The sequence below is a fragment of the Falco biarmicus genome, chromosome 2 (genome assembly GCF_023638135.1).
Source record: "Falco biarmicus isolate bFalBia1 chromosome 2, bFalBia1.pri, whole genome shotgun sequence".
Lineage (NCBI taxonomy): Eukaryota > Metazoa > Chordata > Aves > Falconiformes > Falconidae > Falco > Falco biarmicus.
Window position 1 is genome coordinate 116,057,597 of NC_079289.1, and position 22,395 is coordinate 116,079,991.

Consider the following 22,395-nt stretch of genomic DNA (forward strand, 5'->3'; position numbering starts at 1 on the left):
TTCTCAAGGTTAGTTCTCCCTTCATTCTTCTGACTTCTGTGAAGACAATTTAGATAAGTACAGTCAGCTTGAGAAAGCTCTGCACTTTTACAAGAATCCTGTACAGAAAAATATACTTTGGCAGAGAGTACAATTGCTGCCTACCTGCAGTAAGAATGTCTACAGTTCAGCAACATAGTAAATTACTTCTTTAATACTCTAATGTATTTGACGTGATTCCCCCCCCCCGCCCCCCCCAGTCTCTGAAATAAATATTCAAAGAGCTGGGGGGGGACACTCTACAGTGTCTTTCCCTCTCTCTATTTCTTTCAGATGTTGTGTGTATGTACTGTTCTGACTGAGAAGCTGTGAGTGCTACCATAACATGGAAAATGTCTTTTTTATGGAAAAGGCAACTTCCAAAAGGTTTCCTGTACCAGCTCTATGCTAGCTGCATCCACAGGTGGAGTGGTAGGGGATTAGCCAGCTGTAATATGCAGGTCTTGTTCAGCTGTGCAGGTAGCGCAGCTCTCCAGTGCTGGGTAACACCACTTCTCCAAATTGCCAGTCTGTAGGATAGGAAGAAAAAAAGTTAAATGCTACTTACCGCAGGAGTAATACTGTTTTACCTTTTTTTCTAGCAAGCTGGAGGAGAGGGTGTTACTGAGCAATGGCACTAGGTGCTGAAATAAGAATACTCCAACAAGATTTTGCATAAGGGTCACTACATCACTTTAATAAAAATGAACCAAAAACCCAACTGAAAACGCTTACTGACGTGGTGAAGAAAGCTAAAGGCCTTTCACCATAACTCGTTCTGCGCAAGGATGCTACGTGTGGTGCTCGGAGAGGCTGCCACAGTGCAGCTGCCTGTGCCACCCTTGGCTGTGGCTGGCTGCCGCGGGTGTGGGGGCTGTACTAGGAACTCTCGCTTTTGCTTTTTAGACTGCGGCTAATGCTGAGAAAACTGTCCTTTTGTCCTCTGATGCTCTGAGAAACATGTGCATGCTTGAGCTTGCAACTGTAAGATGAAGTTTGGGTTTCTGTTTCTCAGATGACTTGGGAAGGTGTGTGGGCAGCAGAAGCAGCGTAGCCTGGTTTGTTATGGGTCAGCCATGCTGCAGCAGGTCAGGTGGTCAGAGGCAGATTATCTTGGTCAAAACAAAAAAAGCTTGAAATGCAGAACATGTTTACTTGCACGACTGTCAATAACAACATAGATACACTTCCATTTTAGTAAGGTAGATTATATTTGCTGATTGACGTGGTACTAACAATCCAGGTCCTAGAAGAAGCCTTAATTTTTGACTGAAGAGAATAAAATATTTACTATGTTTAAAAATAATATATAATTATATAACCATATAATGTTACATTTATAAAATTTATAAGCAATTTGTTTCTCCACCATTCTGTTTTTGCGGTTAACTGTCCAGGTGCGCAGCTTCAAATGTTATGTAGTGGCCTGTTAATGTTTAATTTCTAGTTGGACATTGGGAAATGTAGGAATCTTCTGTGTTTAACTCTGCAGCACTGCTGTAACTGTCATCTTCTTGAGTGTTTCTGTTCCAGATCTTAACATAGCTGTAAGAAGAGAGATAAGTATACTATTTTTCAGTTTTATGTATGCTGGAATATCCTAAACTAAGGAACTAAAAGAATAAGGAATAAAAGTTCTAAAATACTTTTAATATACATAAATTCATAATTCCTGTGAAGAATCCATATATGAGGTATATAATCCAGTGAGAGTTGTGCATTAATCCTTTGGAATTTGCCCGATATTTAAATGAACAAGCACACCAGTGCCCAGTGCGAGCCTTCTTTTACTGCTGTAGCGCCACAGTGATCTTATAGACTGCACGGGGAGGGGGGAAAAAAGACCCTCCGTCCTGGTCTAATATCCTCCTACAACTACTTCTGTTATTTTTACTCTTACACAATATATTCATGTAAGATCCTAGTGCTCGAGCAGTAAATATTAATTCTGTAGTAAAAATGATACAATTTGCATGCCTACCACTACCTTTTATTGAATAGCTGCAAAGACTGAACATCTAAATATTGCAATATTCTTTAATGTAGAACTGTCAGATACTGATATGAAACTATATTACACTGTAGTTTTTCCACTGTACTTTCTGTTCAAAGAAATTCATACAGTTAAAATGAGTTACAATAGGTTCTTTATCTCCCACAAATTCAAGGCATAACGTTTTAGTGTGAGGAATATGGAATAATTGGTTTACGCTCTGAATTATGTAAATGCCATGTCTAAAAGGTACAATAATTAAGGACCAGACTACCTATGCTTTAAAAAAAATAAAAAAAAAAATATCTGTGTTAAGTTTCAGTATTAATTCAGCTTGGTAGTAAGAGAAGAGGCACTGTGACCAGATCAGCAGCCAGTGGTGTGTAAGGAGCCAACGGGTCAGGATCTTGCAAATCTTTCCTCCCCAACCTCCGAAAGGGGGTTTGCATTTATGTCAGGGGGGGCTTGTGGCACAAGCCTACTCCTGATCTGCGTGTCTGGTGGAGCTGGATGGCAGGTCCCACTGGTGCTGGGAACCCCAAGCTGGCCGGAGGAAAGGGTGCTGGAAGGGAAGGGGAGAACCCTGCCAGAGCCAGGGCTCTGCACACAGCGCTGCACTCCTTCCACACTGATACATTTGTCAATGGTCCATTTCTCCTTTGTTATTTACAAACACGTTTTATGGACCTTTTGCATTTTAGAGAGGAACATCTGCAACCTCAAGTACCCTGCTGTATTTTAGAACATTAGTAATATGAGAAACGAGTATTCTTAGAGATGCTAATAAAACTGTTCTAACTATTGCAATATTCCTCCCTGCAATTTTTGACCAAAATCTAGTAGCAGGGAAAACATTGTCATTTCTTTTCACGAACGTAATTCTCTGTAATACGTGATCAGTAGGTTTCATTTTAGAAGCCAGTGGTTTTGATTTGCTAGTGAAAGGACTTATAAGTCAAGCATAGTCCCTCTTCAAGGGTGGAAAAATCCCCACCTTTCAAAAGATTCAGCATGAGGAAAAGAGACTGAACTTTCTTTCAGTGGGACTGTTGTTCTTCAACCAGAACCAGTCTGTTTGCTCTTCTCATCGCCCTGGTGCAGTTCTTCAGGAGCAGGCAGAATTTAAACTCATCCCTTCCAAAGGACTGTTCTTGATAGGAATAGGTGAACTCTCGCCGGATAAGTTCAGTTAAAATAAATTGCAAGCTTTGGCATTTCCAGTGCTTCCCCACCTGGAAAAGAAAAAAAAGAAGAAAAAAAAAAAAAAAGTCTGTGATCCATAGCTGATGCAAGTATTTTTTCTTTATTGCTCTTCACAGGGAATTAAAAGTTCAGGAAGAACAGTGAAAGTGAGATTCAAGCCTCCTTCATAAAAGGTTGTATGTTGCTATTATTTGTTGCTATGTACCCAACTCTTACTTGTTATATTTTTCTTTTGAAATATTTACTTTGGGTTTTTACAGGGAGGTGTGTACCTTCATCATTATTTCAGAAGTATTTATTTTTCTTTAATTTGAAACCCCGTTTTCACCCAGAAAAGTTTGTTGGAAACTTTCTGGTGAATTTGAGGAAAGTTTCATGCCTGCCAGAAGTCCACCTGGCTCTGGACTGCAACCTGGAATACAGATTCACTGAGGACATCAGCATTCCCTGTATGCGCATCCTTGACTACCACATCTGATTCCCAGTTAGTGTGAAGCAAGCAATGCCTTGCCTAATTCATGGCATTTCTTAAAGAGCTGGCTATACCTTTAACAGCATTAGAAAGAAATCTGAGACATGATTTTAAAGTATCATTTGCCGTACAGTGTAAAAGCTATTTTTTTTTTCACTATTCCATTGAAAATCTGCAGGGTTTCCTACTGCTAAACACACCAGGGCCCAGAAAATGAGTTTTAAATAAGTCCCGTTATATCCATTTTGCGTTTCTGAATTTTCATGCTGCCTGCTTTCAGACACTTTTTTTCAGTCTGCAGTTGTAATAGATTTGTAAATTTAAAACTAAGATACCTGCATAAAATACAGTCTCCAAGAGGGATAGTACTAAGAATACAAACCATTTGGACTGGGTCCGTTGTTGAATATTACTAAGAAATGAAATCAGCCTTCAACCTGCAGGCAGAACCTCATCAGGGCAAAACCACTCCCAGGCTGCCCAGAGGAATAGTTTGGGGTTTTGTCTGAGTGATGGTGTGAGTTGTGCCCCTTCCCTTCACTGAAGGGCAAGATTTATTTGGAGGGAAATCTAGTTAAAGAGGGCATTGATATGCATTTCTAATCTCCTTCCCAAACATCAGTACGATTGTGAACTTTGTCATCTTTTTAACTGAAAGAACCGGGAACCCAACCCAGATTCCTGCTGCGGCACTCAGGTGTGCGCAGGTGATGCTCCAGGAGCAATCTTGGTTAGAGGGGAAACAGAAAAAACGAAAAGACCAGGGACCATTGACACAGGAGGATTCTCTAAACTGACCTGTGAAGTGTGACTGGATGGTGTTTGTTACCACAGGACGCTCAGTGCCTGGTGGTGTAGGAGGAACTCACTGAAGTCTCTGCCTCTTGCTCTCTGGCTCCTTTGTAGGATCTCCCGGGTGGATTAATTTGGGTGGGAGGGGGAAAGGGGCAAATGTGAACGTGGATTTCAACTTAGAGTTGTATTTTCTTCTTTGTAGGAGGCTCTGAAATGATGAACAGGCAAGCAGGGAAACACATCCATCTGTGTTGGGTGTTAAATTGTTACCAGCTCAGCTGGTAACCTCTTTCTTGTCCCCTTGTCATCTTTGTCCCTCCAGCCTCCAAGTCTGTCTCCTGTTAGAACTTTTTTTTTTCTTGCAGATAAATAACAAGTTACTTAATGCTTTTGGCACTTTTTTTTACTAAAACCTGTAATACCTGACTCAAATCTAAATTCTTTAGGTGTTGCTTAGATAGGTAAATCGTTAGTTTTATTGTGAGTGTGTACAGGACTACACATGGATAACTGAGAAAATCTGTTGTAAATTTAGTATTGGTACTCATCAATATATAGTAATGTTGTATAAAATCTTAAGAGCATCCCATTCACAACTTACATTCACTTCTTTCATCTTACCCTTTACTGTAGTAGTTCCACACAGAAGGAAAATATTTGCTGCCTTTGTATGTTGTGTTGATGGTTACACTGTTATTGATTTCTTTTTTTTTTAAAAAAAAAAAAACACCAAAAAACTAGTAGGTTGATTTTAATGCCTATTTTGTTAGTACTTACCTATACGTTAAAACTCCAGAAGTTTCTTGAAAAGATTAAGGGCTCAGTCTTGCAAATCTTTACTTACATGGTAAGTTTTATTTAATTCGGTAATAGGGCCTTACTCTGTGGAGAAGGAGCCACTCATTTGGGGTCTGTGCTTTCAGTGAGCTTAAAATATGTTTGAGAATTACCGTGCTGAATCATTTTCTAATTTAGCAGACAGGAAAACCTTCAAATGTCTGAGAAAGAGACCTTCCAAGGATTTTGATGGTGATAAAGTATAGAAGTGGCCATGGTCTCTTGTGAGACAGCATCATGTTGAAGGGCAAAGGGAGAATGGAAATTCTGCTGAAGCAGCAAGAGAGAATTCTTCAGGGAAATGATAGGACGTTTTGATTAAACCAGTTGAAGAACAAATTTCTCTTGTTAAGGGAGGTTGGGGGGAATTGATTCAGCTCAGTGGTGTCCTCCCTCCTCCCTTCAGCTTCTTGGAGTAACTGAAGTTTATAAAGGGGTTTTAATTTTCTTCCCAGATTTATGTGTGTGTAACCTAATTAAGCATTACCTGTATGCTGCATTTAGCAATAGCTTATATTCAGAAAGGGTGGTGGGATTTTTAGCTAACAATGGTGTAAGAAATTATTTTCTGCATAATGCTCTTCTACTTTATAACATCCATCATCAATACTGCTAATGCTCCGTTTGAGAACTGTATTTAAAAAAAAAAAAAATAAATTGGGACAATGGTTATGTTAAAACTTGTTTCTTCTGTTGGAATAATGGGATGTCCCAAACAAAACTGATGTGTCACAGTGCTAGGCAGTCTGTCCATGAACTGGAATGATGGTTTTCCCTGAAATGTGCGAGAGGGTCTTTTCCCATAGGACACTGGCATTTAAGAAATGTCATATTGGATCAGGTCAGTGTAATATTTTGAAAGGTGTCATGGAGTAATGTTTTGTCTTCTCCTGCTGCAGCAAATAAATCTTGTCTGCTAAAATCTAAGAATAGTAGGGGCAAGCTGTGCAGCATCTCAAATGTTATGTTACACCATCTCTGTGTGAGCAGAGATGCCAGTTCTAAGTTGGAATGGAAATAAACAGGCAACATGATTTTATGTTTGGTACTGACCAAACTGCAAACACCCGTTTGCATTTAACTTTTTCCTCCATTATTATTACTTAGTGACTACTGGTTTTCTTTGTCCCAGGAGCTGATACATCTACCTCCAGGACAGGTGGTTTATTAATAAAGATTATATTTTATTTGACTTCAGTAATAGTTCATAAAACAACTCAAAGTGATTTAGAAATATTTATTAAACTTTGAAGCTTCCAGCTATGAAAATTCTCACTGTTATATTGGTGGAATCATTGAAATGCATCTAATACTTGGGGTTTAATAGATCATATAGTGCAAATAAAAACTCAAAATGCAGGTGAAGACAAAATAATAAGCAATAATAAGTTTGATGTTGCTTTTTCGTCATGCTATGTGAGAAAATCTAGTAGTTTTGGAAGGGTAAGTGAACATTTAAACAAGACCCCACTTGTTTAAGTCTTACAAGTCCAAGTCCCTCCAGATTAAATGTAGAAACTGATACTCAGTTAGAAGTTTTCCATATATTGGATACAAAGCCTGAAATTAGACAGTAATCAGGCTTCAGCAGAGAAGAGTTAACTTCCTTCACTTTCTTGTTTCCTGTTCTTCTCCAGTCCCATTTTGTAAGGCAGTTTAGTCTTACAATTAAAGCAGTAGTCAAAGACTCACAAATCTTGATTTTTAATTCAGTTCTACCAGAGATTAAGTGCAATGCTGAGTGACTATGTAATCCTCTTTTAAAAAGAAATTCTCTGATGGTGTTCCACAATTATGCCAATGATGGTTGTCTGGTTTCTGTATTGTCTGTTTTTTTTTTCTTTGCTTTAAATGCGACTCTCATCACTGTAAATAAAGTCTCAAATTACAGTCTGACTTATTTAGATCTTCTTATGAAACTTCTATTTTTCTCTCTTTCTGATAAAAACATACAGCAATCATAAACATATTGATGACATTTGGAAGAAACTGTCTTTTCTAAGCAGAAAACATCTTTCCACAACATCCTTGTAATTCAAACACAGGAGTAGTAAATATTTTAAATAACTTCATTTCTAGAAAGGAGCTTAACAGAAGTAGTGTTGTGAACAGGAAAAACAAGTTATGGATCTGTTTGGTGTTTTTTTTTCTTTTTGTGCATGTGTGTATATATATATATGTAAAAATCTAGGTAGTAGGATAGAAGTATTCTTAACCTCGGTTCATGGTCAAGTTTCTTCATCTTCTTTACATAATCAATGTGATGTGAAGCATGGAATTTATACTGTAGCTTAGGGATTTGCTAAAATATTTGACTTTTTCCTTTCCTGAGAGCTACCATATATACATAAAATGTGTATGTGAACATACGTATGGGTGTCTCAACATTAGAGATAAATTTGTAAGGAAAAATAATTGTTTGATAGAAGGATATATGGAGATGAGCAAATGTTACGATATCAGTTGGATGTGAAAGTGTATAAGACTTGTGCTGTCCGTCTTCTATTGAGCATTGAGTATTTCATGCATTGGTTAAGTCAATTCAGAGACTTTAGTGTTTGATGCATTACCTTTTCCCTTTGGAAAATTACCACCAGTAGTAAGTACTTTTAGTGCTGACAAACAGCACGTTTAAAGGCAGTGGTCATTGTAGCATCACAAGATGTGCAGGGAAAGAAGAAAAATGTAATCACATTTTTTTAGCGAAAGTCTTCTGTTGTCTTCACTGTTCTACTCGGTGAAGTTGGTTACGTATTTTACTTGCTTAGAGCAAATGTGGATCAGCCCCAGGAGGAAAGCAATGGACCCAGAATCGTTTTGGTGGTAACAGTTCCTATCCGGAGCACAGCTGAGGCTCTCAGTGCGGAGCTATTTCATCATGTTTACTGTGGCAGCTCGCCACAGGCAACCCAATGTAAAGGTTATTGTATTTGAGGAGTTAATATTGTTAAAGCCCTTGGAAGATTAGTGAAGTGCTATCTAAAGGTTAAACAGTGTTATGATGGGAAAGAGTAATGCAAATGGCATTCCCTTGCTTCTCCTACTGTTACTTTCTCTGCTTCACCTGTGACAGGGTGTGTTGTAGGTGTGTGGGTTACAGTCCCTGCCGGAGGCCACGAGTAGGTAAGATGTCAGGTAACCTGCCTCTCCTTTTGTGCTGCTTGGAGAGCACTGACTGTGTCACACGGCTAAGCATATGGTCCCTGGTGTATCGCCCGTGTCTGAAAAGGGCCTTGTGATGCCTTAATTATCATTTCTTGGGTTACAGGAGTGGGTTCCCCTTTCCACTGTCTTTGTGGTGGGCTCTCGTTTGAGAAGGAAGAAAAAAACCTTTTGGCCTCAGTGATGCTGCGTTGTCAGGGGTCGCGCGCTGTCCCTCTGGGAGGCGGGGTCTGGCTGTGCTCATCCCCCAGTAGCACCTATAGCACCAGCCCTGGGAAGCATCAGCCGTGGAAGTTCTCTCATGGGGCTTTGATTGATGGTGTCAAATCTGAGCGTCTGGTGAGGGTGAGAGCCCTGAGGGACTGCACCCTTGAGCATCCACTTCTGTGATTTTCCCCTCCTTTTTCCTTTCCCTTTACTGCTGAGACTCCACTGAACTTTGTCGTAATCAAGACGTTTTTGACTGAGGGCTGTAGGGATGAGTAACAAATAGAAAAGAAATTAAAAAAACAAGGTCTGCAGTTTTTTCTGTCGCACAGTTGCTGTATAATATTGTATGGTTTTATGATGTGACCGCCCCTGAGCTCCAAAAGAGCTCTTCCTGCATTATAAGGTGCTACAGTATTTCTTACAAGTGGAATGAAAAATGGATGCTTTGCAGATGGAGGGATGTGACTAATGGTGGAAGATGTTGATCTGGCTGGAAATTGTTACGTAAGGTTTCAAGATTTCAAGAACTGACTTCTTCCAACTAGGAAGCTAAAAGTTGAGAAATATTCTTCACGAAGGCAAATTCTACAATAATTATCTTAAGGATTGGTCATGGTTATTTTTACAGTATTTCCCTTTTATAAAGGGAAATTTATAAATAAGGAAAAAAATGTTCTGAAACATCAGGTTTGGGAGCTTGGCACTGTGAGTACAGTTTCCAATTTTATTACAAAAACAGTAGAAGTGGAAATAGGGCTTGTTTTTCTTTTAGACTAGTTCTATTAAAGTTTCTCTGATTAGCGCTAATGATAGCTACTCAATGGTAATGATGATAACTATATAGCTGATTTTTATTACAATAGAGCATACAGATTTCAATTAAGATAGGGGACCATCTCCCTGTTTTAGGTCCTTCCTCTGTAGGAAGCATTTTTTCCTTTACATACTTAACTGGTGAAGGATGGAAAGGGAACAGTCATGGACATTAATTGATACTTCAAAGGTTTTACAGCAGGTCAGCAATTAAATAAAACATATTTTGAATAATGATACAGATTTCTGTCTACATTAGACCACATAACTCTGCCAAATGTGCCTGCAAGACTACCAGAAACATACTTAATGCACTGAATCAATGAATTGATGTAGTCATGATTTGTTTTTAAATCATTATTCCAAATGGGGCACAATTCCGTGGGCAATTCTTTCTGTATTTAATAATGTTCTAAGCAGCTGTTGTGATACCCTTTGCTGCACATTGCTATTCTGATGCACAGCTTTGGACGTAATAAAACACTGAATTTCCAGGAGAGAAAAAGAAAATCAACACAGCACTTCAAGCCATTTCATGTTTTGTTCTACTGTAAATTCAAAGTATGCTCGCTTCTTCCATCAGAGTGGTTATTGTGGGTGGTTAAAAATGTAGCCAAGTATAGAAAGCCATTCTTCCCCCACCAAACTGGCATTTTCTCTTTCTTTATCTACGCTCCCACTTCCCTCTGCATTACTTTGCTTTGAGTGCCAGTGTGCATGTTAACCAGAGCTGTATGTCCTCATATTTGAGGGGTGGGGGGTACAGGGGGAAAAGGAAGGCTTTTATGTTATTGTTTTCTAAATATTATGTTGTTGTGTAATTTAACCTGATTTCAGACGTTCTCCTGAGTGCTAGTAATGAAAACTGTTATAATTTGCAATAAAGTCAATGGCATGGTTTTTTTTACAAATTATTAGTGTTTAAAATTCTTTTAATGAGAACTTAATGAGTGAGTAGCAAGAAACTGCATAATGAAAACAGTGCCAGGCAGCATTTTTATTGTAGCAAAGTAATCTCTGAGAAGAACAAGATTCAGCGTGGGAAGAAAAGTATATATTTTCTCAGTAGCTGATGACCTCTAGGCCTCTACTGGAATGAGAGTTTAGCAAACAGTAAGTAGATATTGCACCTGATAAGAAGAATAAGAGATGGGGAAAATATCAATAGCAGTTAAAAGTAATTGGGCCCCAGAACAGTCATTTTAGTGTATTTGATATAAAAATACTCCTTCATATTTTGAGTGCTTGAAATTTAGTAATATCCAGAAACAACCAGAGGATTTGAATCTGTGTATCTGGACTTAAGAAATACTGCTAACTCTTTCATAACTCTTGAACTCTGGGTAAAAGTAATCTGAAGATTCTTGGAAAAGTGTGCCTCAGACAAAAATGTGGTGACATCCACTGAATTCTTTTGTCAGCTGTGCAGTTACTGTAGGTTGTTACTGTCTAGAGCTCTATAATGATGAACGTAGCTGTGCTTATACTCAGTTTTCAGCTCACTGACGTTTAATGTGTCCATCCTTTGTACATTAGTCAAGAACTTGTTGCATGGGTGACTAATGAGATCTAGACAGTGACAGAAAAAAGTGGAACTGAATGTAGCTTGGAATAACTAAGGTAGGCACAGTGATAACTAAGGTAGGCACTTGTGCTTTCATCAAGTAGCAGTAAAACCTCAGACTATAACATTCTTGAACCAATCTGACGAGGATAGACAGAAACCTCTGGGTAACTATTTCTTACATTGAATAATTTAATAATTTTAAAATTAGAATGGAGCTGGTATTTCTAAAAAACCCTGACACCGCATTTCTGGTGCTAGAAGATGTGCAGCTAAAATGCAGAAATAATTTAAAGTGAAGTTTATGCACACATGTATACGTGTGTGTGTTTGAGCTTCTACTTCATGGTGTATCAAAAAGTACAGAATATTGTACCAAATATTACATTCAAATAATGGATATCTTTCTCACAATAGTCTTGCCCTGAAATTCTTACCCCTTGCTGCTGAGCACAGTGATACCATCACAGGAGACCTTGATAGTAGTGGCTGCATGCACAGGGCTCTGGGTGAAGGTGGAGGTGATGGGGTTGTGTTCTCTGCAGTTGGCCCAGAGAGGGATAAAAGCTTAGGTAGAAGTGTGTGCATCCTGTGGGTGAACACCTGGCTGTGCAGCTGATGTCGCAGTCAGAGGTCTGGCTTCTGTAACTAAAGGACCCTCTGAGTAATGAGGGCTGCTGCAGAGGCAGGGTCTGTCTGACAAAGCGAGGCAAAAGCATCTTTGCCAACGGGCTTGTTAACCTAGTGAGTAGAGCCTTGAACTCTCCTCAAGAGATTGAGGGCTGTTCCTTTGCAAAGGTGATTAGCAAGTCTAAGATTGAAGGTACTCTGCTGTGTTTATGACTTTCAGATACAAAAGGATGGTTAGGGATGTAAAGGCTGCCGACAGCTTTGGCTACAGCAACCATGAGGTGGTGCAACTTATGAGAATGAGAAAAGTGAGCAAGGTGAATAGCAGGATTGCAACCCTCAGCTTTGAGACATTACCCAAGTAAGGAGAGATTGAATTCCAAGAGCCAAAGCTCAGCCAGATTTCCTGTTAGAGGTTTCCCATCAGCGAGGATGATCAGCGACGCATATTATATGCATTTACTAGTGTCGTCTTGTCAGGAGTTGGTGCTGGAGCTAATAATGTTTAACAAGTAAGGTGGGACAAAGTGCACCTTCAGTAACACTGAACATAGCACCAAACTGGGAGCAGTGGTGAATACACTGGAGAACAGGGCTGCTATTCAGAAGGATCTCAACAGGCTGGAAAAGAGTTGATGGGAATCTCATGTGGAGGAGGTTGAACAGGCTGGCTCAGTGTGCCCTTATGATGGAGGCGGCCAACTACATCCTGGGCTGTATTTGCAAGAGCAACAGGAGTGTGGTCCTCTGTCCTGTTTTGGCTCCCCAGTGCAAGACTGACAGTGACACACTACGGTAAGTCTGTGGGTGGACAAGAAATATGGTCGTGGTGCTGGAGTGGTTGATGTTTTAGTAGGGTCTGAGAGCACTGGGTTTATTCAGTCTTCAGAAGAGAAAACAGAAGGAAGATCTTGTGGCTGTCTACATCTGCCTGAATGGAGGATATAGAAAAGACAGTCGTCATTTTTTTTTTTTTTTTTATGATGCACGGTAGAAGGAAAAGAGACAATGGACATGATTTACAGGAAAGACAATTTCAGTCAGATACAAAGGGGAAAACAAAAAAAAAAGACATCATGAGACCAGTCAAGTACTGGAACAGATTGACCAGAGAGGTTGTGGTGTCTCTGTTCTTGATGATACTTAAAACTTGCCTGGAGGAGACTCTGATCAGTCTGATCTAAGTTTGCTGTGTTTTGAGTAGGGAGGTGGTCCAGGTGATGATAGGAGGCCCCTTCCAACATAAATTAATCTACGAGTCTGTAAATTTATCAGGCTTTCTCTTGTTGATAGGTTAAAGGAGGCTTACAATAGTAGATAAGCCTCAGCACCGCAGTTCCTAAATTCTCTGCATTTGCCACTGAGCGATTTGCATTAGTTTATGCTTTGGATTATCAATTTGTAAAATGTTCTGCAAATAAAGCTTACCCACAGGGAGACCCTGAGATTTAATCAATGTTTGTCAAATGCTTTGGAGTTCTCTAAGGGAGTATATTATTTCTATGTTTCCCGTAAAGGTTCTTTTAATTTATTATATGGATATATACAGTGATTTTCCATATTTCCCAGTTTATGAATACAGTAATGACAGATGGGCCTTTTTTCGTGACAAAATCTTGAAGTGGTTTACATGTGAGTTGTTGACAAAGATTGCGCTTAATTTGTACTGCAAAAGAAAAGATGGTGATGAGCATATGTATGTGTGTTTTAAGGGCTGTTGCATTATATATTCAGCTACTGGTGTAGACAAACACTTTTGGCATGATGATTCTAATTCAAGCATATGAAGAACAGAAGGAGCAGCCATGAATTTCAGGTTAAGCAAACTCTGGAGTGAAGTCACAAATACTTTTCTGCTGCTCTTCAAGTTTAAGTCTTGGTATTTTTTCATTTAAATATCAGTTTGTTTAACAACTGCAGGACTGAGTGTGTGTTTGGAATTTAGTAAGACACTTGCCCTTACCGTGAATTGAAAACAGTTATTTAAAAAGTAATGGCATCTTATCTGCAATTTTTCACTGACAGCACTTGTCCAGGTGGCACATAAGTGTAGGTGTAATTGCTACGGCACTCTCCATTATGGTAAAAGCGGCAAATAGTTGGCTCAGTCTCGCACACATTAGCTGTGTTTCATGGGGAGGGTTGTGGGGGGGTGTGTGTGTATAGCAGATGATTTCTTGAGAGCGCTGTAAAGACCACCTGGTACAAGCTGAGTTTGAATGCTGCAGGCATCTCTGCACTGCGGTAGTGGTGAGAACGTTGACAGGTTGAAAGAAACTCTGAGAAGAGACCGGCAAGGACTGATTTGTGAAAACAGATTAGATAACTGGGTAGTGGTTCTACTGCTTGGCTAAATGATGGCAGTGGGCCCAGCCAAATTAAATGGCACCTGTCACATGAAGAGCTCACAAATGTCACAAAGGGGACAACAGTGCACAGTTAAGGGAGGGAGAAAACCAATGTCCTGGTTTCAGCTGGGATAGAGTTAACTTTCTTCTTAATAGCTCGTGCAGGGCTATGTTTTGGATTTGGTGTGAGAACAGTCTCGATGGCACGCTGATCGTTGTTGGTAGGTAATGTCAAGTCAAGGACTTTTCAGGTTCTCAGGCCCTGCCAGGGAGAGGGCTGGAGGGGCACGGGGAATTGGGAGGGACACAGCCAGGACAGGTGACCCAAACTGGCCAAAGAGGTATTCCATACCATTGAACATCATGCTGGGTATATAAACTGGGGGAAGAAGAAAGGGGGGGGGGGGGGGGGGGGGGGGGGGGCGGGGACACGACATCTGGCATTATGGCATTTGTCTTCCCAAGTAAGTTACACATGCCGGAGCCCGGCTGTCCCGGGGATGGCCGAGCCCCTGCCTGCCCGTGAGGAGTGGGGAACAAATCCCTGGGTTTGATTTGCTTGCATGCACGGCTTTTGCTTTACCTATTAAACTGTCTTTACCTCAACCCAGGAGTTTTCTCGCTTTTAGTCTTCCAGTTCTCTCTCCCCGACCCTGCTGCGGGGGCGGTGAGCAAGCGGCTACGCAGGGCTTGGTTGCCAGCCTTGATTAAACCACAACAACCAAATTGCTTGTAAATGTTGAAGCAGTAATGAATGGGTAGACGTAAGGCGACATGGTTAGTAATTGTGATAGAAAACTGAATTAAAATAAATTTGCTGGACTTTGACGTTTTTCATTAATGTTGTTCCTTATAGATTTAGTAGAAATGGCAGATTCCCTGTAACCTCAGCCGTTTGCGACCGTAGTGTAAGCTGGGATTGTGAAATTCAGCTCACCTAATTTAGGCATCAAAAGCTTGTATATTTATTTCTGGACTGATCGTACTTCCTTTGTATTCTCTGGAAACAAGTGGTCCTGTTTAGGCTGCAACTCACTTGTATCCTTTTTAGATGTTAAGATTTGATAAATTGTGCCTGAGATGCTCTTGACTCTGCTGAAGTGATTTCTGCCAAACTGCAGAAGCAGCTGGTGTGGCTAGCTCCAATGCAGATATCCATGTTTATCCAGATAAATTTCAGTATTAGTCATAGTCTTGTGACAATAAAAATTAGAAACTTGTTTCAAAGCTCATGATTAATTCTGACACTCTGCCCTAACGAGAAACTATATTTTAGTACTATGTTGTGGAGGATACAGAACTGAGTGTTTGCAGCTTGGCGTTATTCTGTTTTAGCGTAGTGATGCATTTAAATAACTTTAAATCTTGCCAGGCTATCTATAGCTAACAACTGATGTAGATTAATTAGGAGACTGGAGGTCTGCATGTCCAGAAAGAATAGCGGTTTCCTACTCTCTGCTTAAAAGAAATGAGATTTTAATCAGGAGGTTGTCTCCTTTATGCCTGTTTGTGGCCCAGGCAGATGGTGCACTAATCATCCTTACAAATAAAGTGTATTGAGTATAAATAATCTAAAAAACAAGGACTTGCAGGAGATAATTCATTAGTCCTCTAGTTATACTGCAAGAAATGCTTCCTCCTGCCACCCTGTGATTCTGTCTGGGAGACAGAGTGGTTGGATGAGCTGCTTTGTCTTGATCTGACAAGCTGGATTTGGGTTTTACAAATAGTTTCATTCTTGCTCTAAGTAGGCATGTATATCATATACGTACTTCCATTGTTTACGTTCAAATTAAGATCAATCTTTCTTGATTTTTTATTCTTTCCTTGCAATGGCATTGGATTTTTTTTTTCTAAAAAGAAGAGCTGTGTTTCACCAGAAAGAGACTGTATTTGACCAAGGAATATCTTAGAGGAGAAGGCTGGACAAGACTCTCTTGATTTGCACCCATTTAAAGGGATAAGGAGAGGAATTTCCATACCTTCTGATAGCACTTGAGGTCCTAAAATACATTAGATGTTTTAATCTTACTTCTTTCAAACTTAGGTTATTAAATTTGTAACAGATACATTGTACAAATATAAACAACATATTTTGGATTTTGCAAGATCATTCTCCCAGGTTCTTAAGATAAAAAAGCAGACCTATCAATATACTCATTAGACCTGTGGTAGTAAGAGAAACCCAGCTAAACCTTGTAGGCTAGCTGTGCCTTGGGTTACTGAGGAAAGCAGGAAAACAAAACAGAACTGAAAAAAACCTGTCCCACCTATACCTGTTTGAATCTGGGAATAAAGTCTAATATGACCTTCTAATGTGATGACCCATTTGGTCTATGCGTGAGAGTAAGATAAACAATCTGTGTCAAAAAAAACCAAACACCTCCAAACAACAGGACCCCAAACCCAAACAAAACCAGTACATGGACTGCCATGGAAATGGAAAGGTGTGTGTGTAAGTCAAGGAAGAACTAAAACTAAATTCCCTTTGCAACAACTGGCCTGTGCTCTGAAGCATTTTTTTGGTCATAAATATCCTTAATGCGCAGCTGTAGGTGTTAGCTCATGCAAGTGAAGCTAGCCTCAAATTTCTGCTGGTCTCAGAGGGATGGGGCTGAAGAAGACAAATTTCAAGCACAAAATGAATGGCTGTGACACCCAGCCCACATTTCTCTCCACCCTTATATCCGCGTTAACTAAGATGCTGGAAGAAACACTTTAAAGCATATGTTTTTGAAGTGCACCCACTATCCTGAATATTTACCTATATGTTACCACTGGAACATTTCAGGCTTCACACTTGTTTAGGTGTGAAGTTAAGGATTTGTGTGCAGGGTGGGAGAGTTGGGGACCTGGCACAGAGTGGTGCCTGCTCTGTGAGCCAGCAGTCAGCCCGAGCTGACAGTTCCCTCCAGGGGGTCACACGAACAGGCAGCCATGAACACACTGTACATGGGGTGATATAGATCTTTCTGAGGCTGTTCATGCTTTCAGTCTCCACAGCACCCTGTGACAGAGAATTCCATGACTTAGAAGTGTGCTCACTTGAAACGTTGCTCCCTCTTGGTGCGTTGACTGGAAATGCTCCAGCACTCGCTTACAAAAACAGGTGGAAAGTATCTAACTGGTCTTTCACTCTCAAGCCTCGATGGATGCTTTTCAAAGGCACAAGGGTCTGCTACTTTCCAGATGGGATAGATGTGACAGCTCTTTTGTTGAGCTCTTCTCTTTCTTGAGCAGTTGGTGATTTAGAAATCTTTCTAATGGATGTGGATTTTGAATGGCTGCCCGCTGATGTGAATTAAACAGTGCCTAGTACTTGGAATGCTTTGACAATGATAATTAAGAATTTAAGTGAGGGTCGGTGATTGTCACAGAGTCATGAAGGGTCTGAATGGAATGGTCTGGATGCTTTCTTACTTATAAAAAGTTCAGACTATTTTAATGTACTTGGTTTTGTATTGTATTTGTTTATCAGTTCCTTTCTGTTTATTTCCTAAGGGGTCATTTTGTTAATACATATCACTGATGGAAATGCATAAAACAAAAACCCCAATCTATAGTGTTACCAAATCTCTGTAGTTAATTAAAGGAGGGAATGAATGCAGGGCACAGAAGAAGGTGACTGGATGCCTCAGGCTCAGCCTGCTGCTGTTAGCACTGATTCTGAAAATAACATTGAATTTGTTAGTGAAGTACACAGAGCCTACCGCCAGTGATAAGGTCAATGAACTTTGCTACTGTCAATCTATATAAGCTGAAAAAAAATCCCAATTTAAGAAGTACAGGTACCCTGTTGATGCCCTCAGCAGGCTACACGTTTTGAGTAATATATCACTGGATCAACACCACTTGACTTTCAAGGTGCTGAAACTCAATTTGTTTGCAGTGCCACGAACTCAAGTACAGTGTAGAACTATGCAGCTCAGTGGTATAAAAAAAACAAAACCCACCCAAACCAAAACTGTAAAAACAGACTTTGTGGAAGAAGTTAGGTGATGATGTGACATGTGCATGGCTGCTTCAGTCATGCCTAAATCAAAATGTCTTAACCAAATAAATTAATATCCCACTTCTTGGGCTTGCTTTTTGCCCTCCTCTTCAGGAGTTTCATACCTAAATGCTGTTTTGTCACCTGGTTTGGAAGAGTTAGAAAGAACTTTTAGAATATTTGGGGACCTGGCGCACACTGGCAGCCAGCATGACGTTCTGCATGGCCCAGCCCCAGGGCTCCAGTGCTGTTGGTTGGGTTCCAGGTTTCTTGCTCTGGGAGTGTATCTCCCCTCAAAGGTGTGTTGAAGCTAAGTTAAAATGTGCAAGGTAGATGATATTCACTGATGGAAACTGTTAATAGCATGAGAAATAGAACAAAACCTGATGAGAAAGCCATGTTTTAAGGTGGTACTGTGAAATTTTAAAAGTCCTGAGTATCTAAAAAAAAGATACCTTTCTGAGTTGAGCTGGTGAACATTTACTAGTATTTTAGCAGGAAAGAAGGACCAAAATAACCCAGGCTTTTCTAACCACAATCATCTGCCATCCTATTATTCACCAATGACTCTGCAGACTGGTTGAGGTGAAATGAGATAAACGTTCAGCCCTTTTGGACAGTGCTGGGAAAAAGTAACGGCTCAATATAAACCTGGTCAATCGTATTAGAAATAGCCCAAATGTGATACTTCAAGTGAAAACTTTCTGGAAAAATGTAAAGCCTTGGTTCCACATACCTCTAATTTTTGGATTTCAGCTAAACACCAAACTCTGTTCTGAGTTATTTGATGATAAAATCTCCTAGAAACTTCTCGCCCTTCAGGTTCTCAACTAAGATTATCTAGCTGGACATCTCTGATACTCTTAAGTCAGCATCATTCAAACTGTCAAAACCTGATTAGATGACCACTTTTGCCAGATCTATCACTCTATTTTTCTAAAACCCTCTTCTTCCAAATTCCAAATGCTGGAATTTGGAAGGTGAGGAGGAGGTAGAGATGGCTGTACTGAACCCTGGAGTGCAAGGTTGAACTGGGGATGGCTGTTGTGGTCCATGGGAGTAGCGAAGACTTTGGATAATGAAGGAATGGGGAAACCCCTGTTCTCAAAATCACTCCCCTCCTTTCCCTTCAACCTTATCCCTGCGCCCCACTAAACCACCTCACAACTCAGATGTGTTCTGCTGTTACTGCAAAATTACATTGCAGGTGCATTGCTAGGGAACTTTTGTAGTAGTATTGCTGTTTCAGTTTCTTCAGTGCTGCTTTATGACTAGATAGATCTAACAGTAGAAATAAAATAAATATATCCATGCACTATCTTACTGATGAGAGAATAGTTACCTGTCTTTTAGGCATTGTGCGACTGCTGTTCTGTGATCTTCCATCTCTCTTCTCATGAATCCTCAGTGGAAGGAAATCACAGCGCGAGTAGCAAACTGTCTTTAAATTGTTGACACAGGCTTAAAAGTAATGTCTGCAAGAGGATAACCTGGAACAGAAATAGGACAATTGCTTTAGAAAGCATCTTTCTTTGGCATGTAGAAATTCTTTTTCGTTTGGGTTTTCTTCAGCTACAACTTCATGGGCACAAGAGTTTTTCAAACAAAACTCATTTGCTTAAATCATCAAGCTACTTTTCTGTAAAGATGAAATAATGGAAAGGATGACACATTTATTACCTGATTATCTTACATAAAATGTTTTTATATAATAATACTGCAGTTTAAAAACCCTGATTAAAGACACTCAATGAAATATCAAGTCTCTTATTATTGATAACAACTCTAAATTATGTCATAAAAAAGGACATTTGTTAGAACTGCCTTTCTAATTCGATTCTGAATTCATATACAGGATTCAGAAGTGCATCATTTTGAGGAGGAATGTTTGTGTTTGTAGCAATCTTTTTTTGCCAGAGAGCCTTGTGCACTGTATAATGCATTTCCCTTGTAAAGCCAGGGTACATGAATGAGGGTGTTTTACTGCAGTGGAATAATGATATAGTGACAAAAAGTGGATGGGATGCTCCAAAAAGGTTCCCCACTGCTAAATGAGAGTAATATCACTCAGCAAAGACAGCCCTTCCTGAATTTTGTTGTTTGTTTATATTGCAACATTTTAGACTCTGCAAATTGATAAGAAAAAGGCTTCATTGTGGTTTGGTTTTTTTGTGTCATATTGCTAAAATGACTGTGTAATCATGGGTTATTATGATAGAAGGGTTTTGTAAACTTCGTATTGTGTTAAGATGACTTGGAACAGGAGGAGAAAAATGCACAAGGCAGGAGTACATTATGGTGACAAACAGTGCACCCAAAGAACATGACGAGTGGGGAAGATGAGTGTCCTTTTGCCTAATAACAGAGAATCAACTTTTTTTCTTGTGTGTATTCAGAACACAATCATGACAGAAGTTATCTAGAGCTGACAAGGCCTATGCATCTAAAGTTATCGCACAATGCCGGGAACAGGTATTCCAGTTTAAGTTGCAGTGGAATGATATATCAAGGGAAACTCTCTGTTGAAAACTGTCTAAGGAGAAAGAGGGAACAAGACTGACCTGGACAGACATTTAAGATGAGAAGGTCTAAACTTTCTGTAATGAGCTCCCCAAAAAGATCAGAAAGATTGTAAATGCAAAAAAATAAGTTTTAAATAAATAAAAATAATTGATTTGGGATGGGGATGGGAAGGTTGGTGCGGAGGGAGGTTGAATAAAAAGAAAACAAAGTTTCAAGGTAAAACATAAGTTATGTGAAGGACTTTTGCCCCACCTGGAGTATCCTTGCAACTGTACTCTTGCGTCCCAGCTTGGTTCCAGGTTGGTGAAAACCAGAGTTTGCTGCTTTCTGGATTGCAACAAATTCTGTCTCTCATCCTGCCATGTTCTTTCCATCAGGCAGCTTCTCCTGCCCCAGGTGGGGTTTGCTGCCCTTGAGGGAAGAAGCAGTCTCCTTCCTCCACATCCCGTCCTCCCTAGGGAACCCTGACATCCAAACTGAGAATAGATAAATGGGATGCTGACCTGCGTGCTCGGAGAGAGGGAGCTGGGTCTGATCTGCAGTGGCTCCCCTGGCAGCAGAGGGGTGTTTTGGTCTTCTCTTACTGAAGGACATGCTGGCTAACAGGAGGAGCAACAAAGAGGTGCTCGGCTGGTTTTCTCTGGCCACATGAGACCGTGGGGTTACCTGGGCCGTCTTGGCTGCAGAGGAAATGCTGCAGCCACTCAGAGGATCATTCAGTATGTGGTTGGAGTATGCTTTAATGCTTTAAAACATTATCAGGTGGCAAAAATACATACTTTTCTTCCCAATGGAGTAACTATGAGTTATTAACAACTTCCCTTTAATAAGGAAGCCTAATGACAGTTACAAGGAGTCCCATTGCCTCAAGTCCAAGAGGATGCTGGCAGGCTCCTGGGGTGCCTCTCACCAACCCAAATTTAGGAGGCTCTGGAGAGCTGGAACAAATACTTCTCAGATGATGGCCAGGCTGGGCCTGGCAGAGACTGTCCCCAGTACCTGCAGATGGGTGGCTCCTCTGGCAGGTGACAGTACTCCTGCAGCGAGCCTGGCAGTTTCCCCAGTGACGTATTTTCATCGCAGTGACTGCATGTTGTGCGCTGCCCTTAAACGAGTGTACGTGCCTGCTGTTGTCAGAGTGTGTCTTTGATTTCATAATCTCTAGTCTGCCAGGATGGGCTTGGGGAGTTGCTCTGATATGAAATGAGCTTTGTTTAACTAGCCATGCCTAATTGCAAATCAGTCACTGCAGGATTTCTTCAGGAGCAGACACTGTAAACCACTTTGAAAATACGAGAACAAGGTGTAAAGGTAGAAGTGCCGGAGACCTGTGCGGCTGCCCTGTCACACAGGGACATTTTGTGATGTCCCTTTGCCATTGCCTCTCAGCTTTGGCACCACCTGCACGTCCCACTGGACTGATGCATGGTGTGGGATGGGGGAGGCACTGATGGACTTCCACAGAGGAGACACCCACAGCTGCTGATGGAGAAAGCCGAGGTTTTACTAATGACGGCTCTGTGAATTAAGGGAAGTGAAGCAAAGGCAGCTGCTCCCTTGGTGGACAGAGCCCTAAAGTATTTTAATGAATGAAGAGAAATGTCCTGAGAGCTTTAGAAGGGAAAAGGTTTCAAGTTGAGTCATAGAAACAGGGTCACCCAGGCCAAAGAACGGGAAGGGTTCAGTCCCTCCAGCACGTACCAGTTAAATTGGTTGAACTAAGCTGGCATCTTCCTCTGGAGGAGGGATGTTGGAAACAAACCAATTAGCCAATGTGACAGTGGTGGACTGTTGATCAGGCTGCTATGCTTTTGGCCAGGTGAAATGATTTAAGGG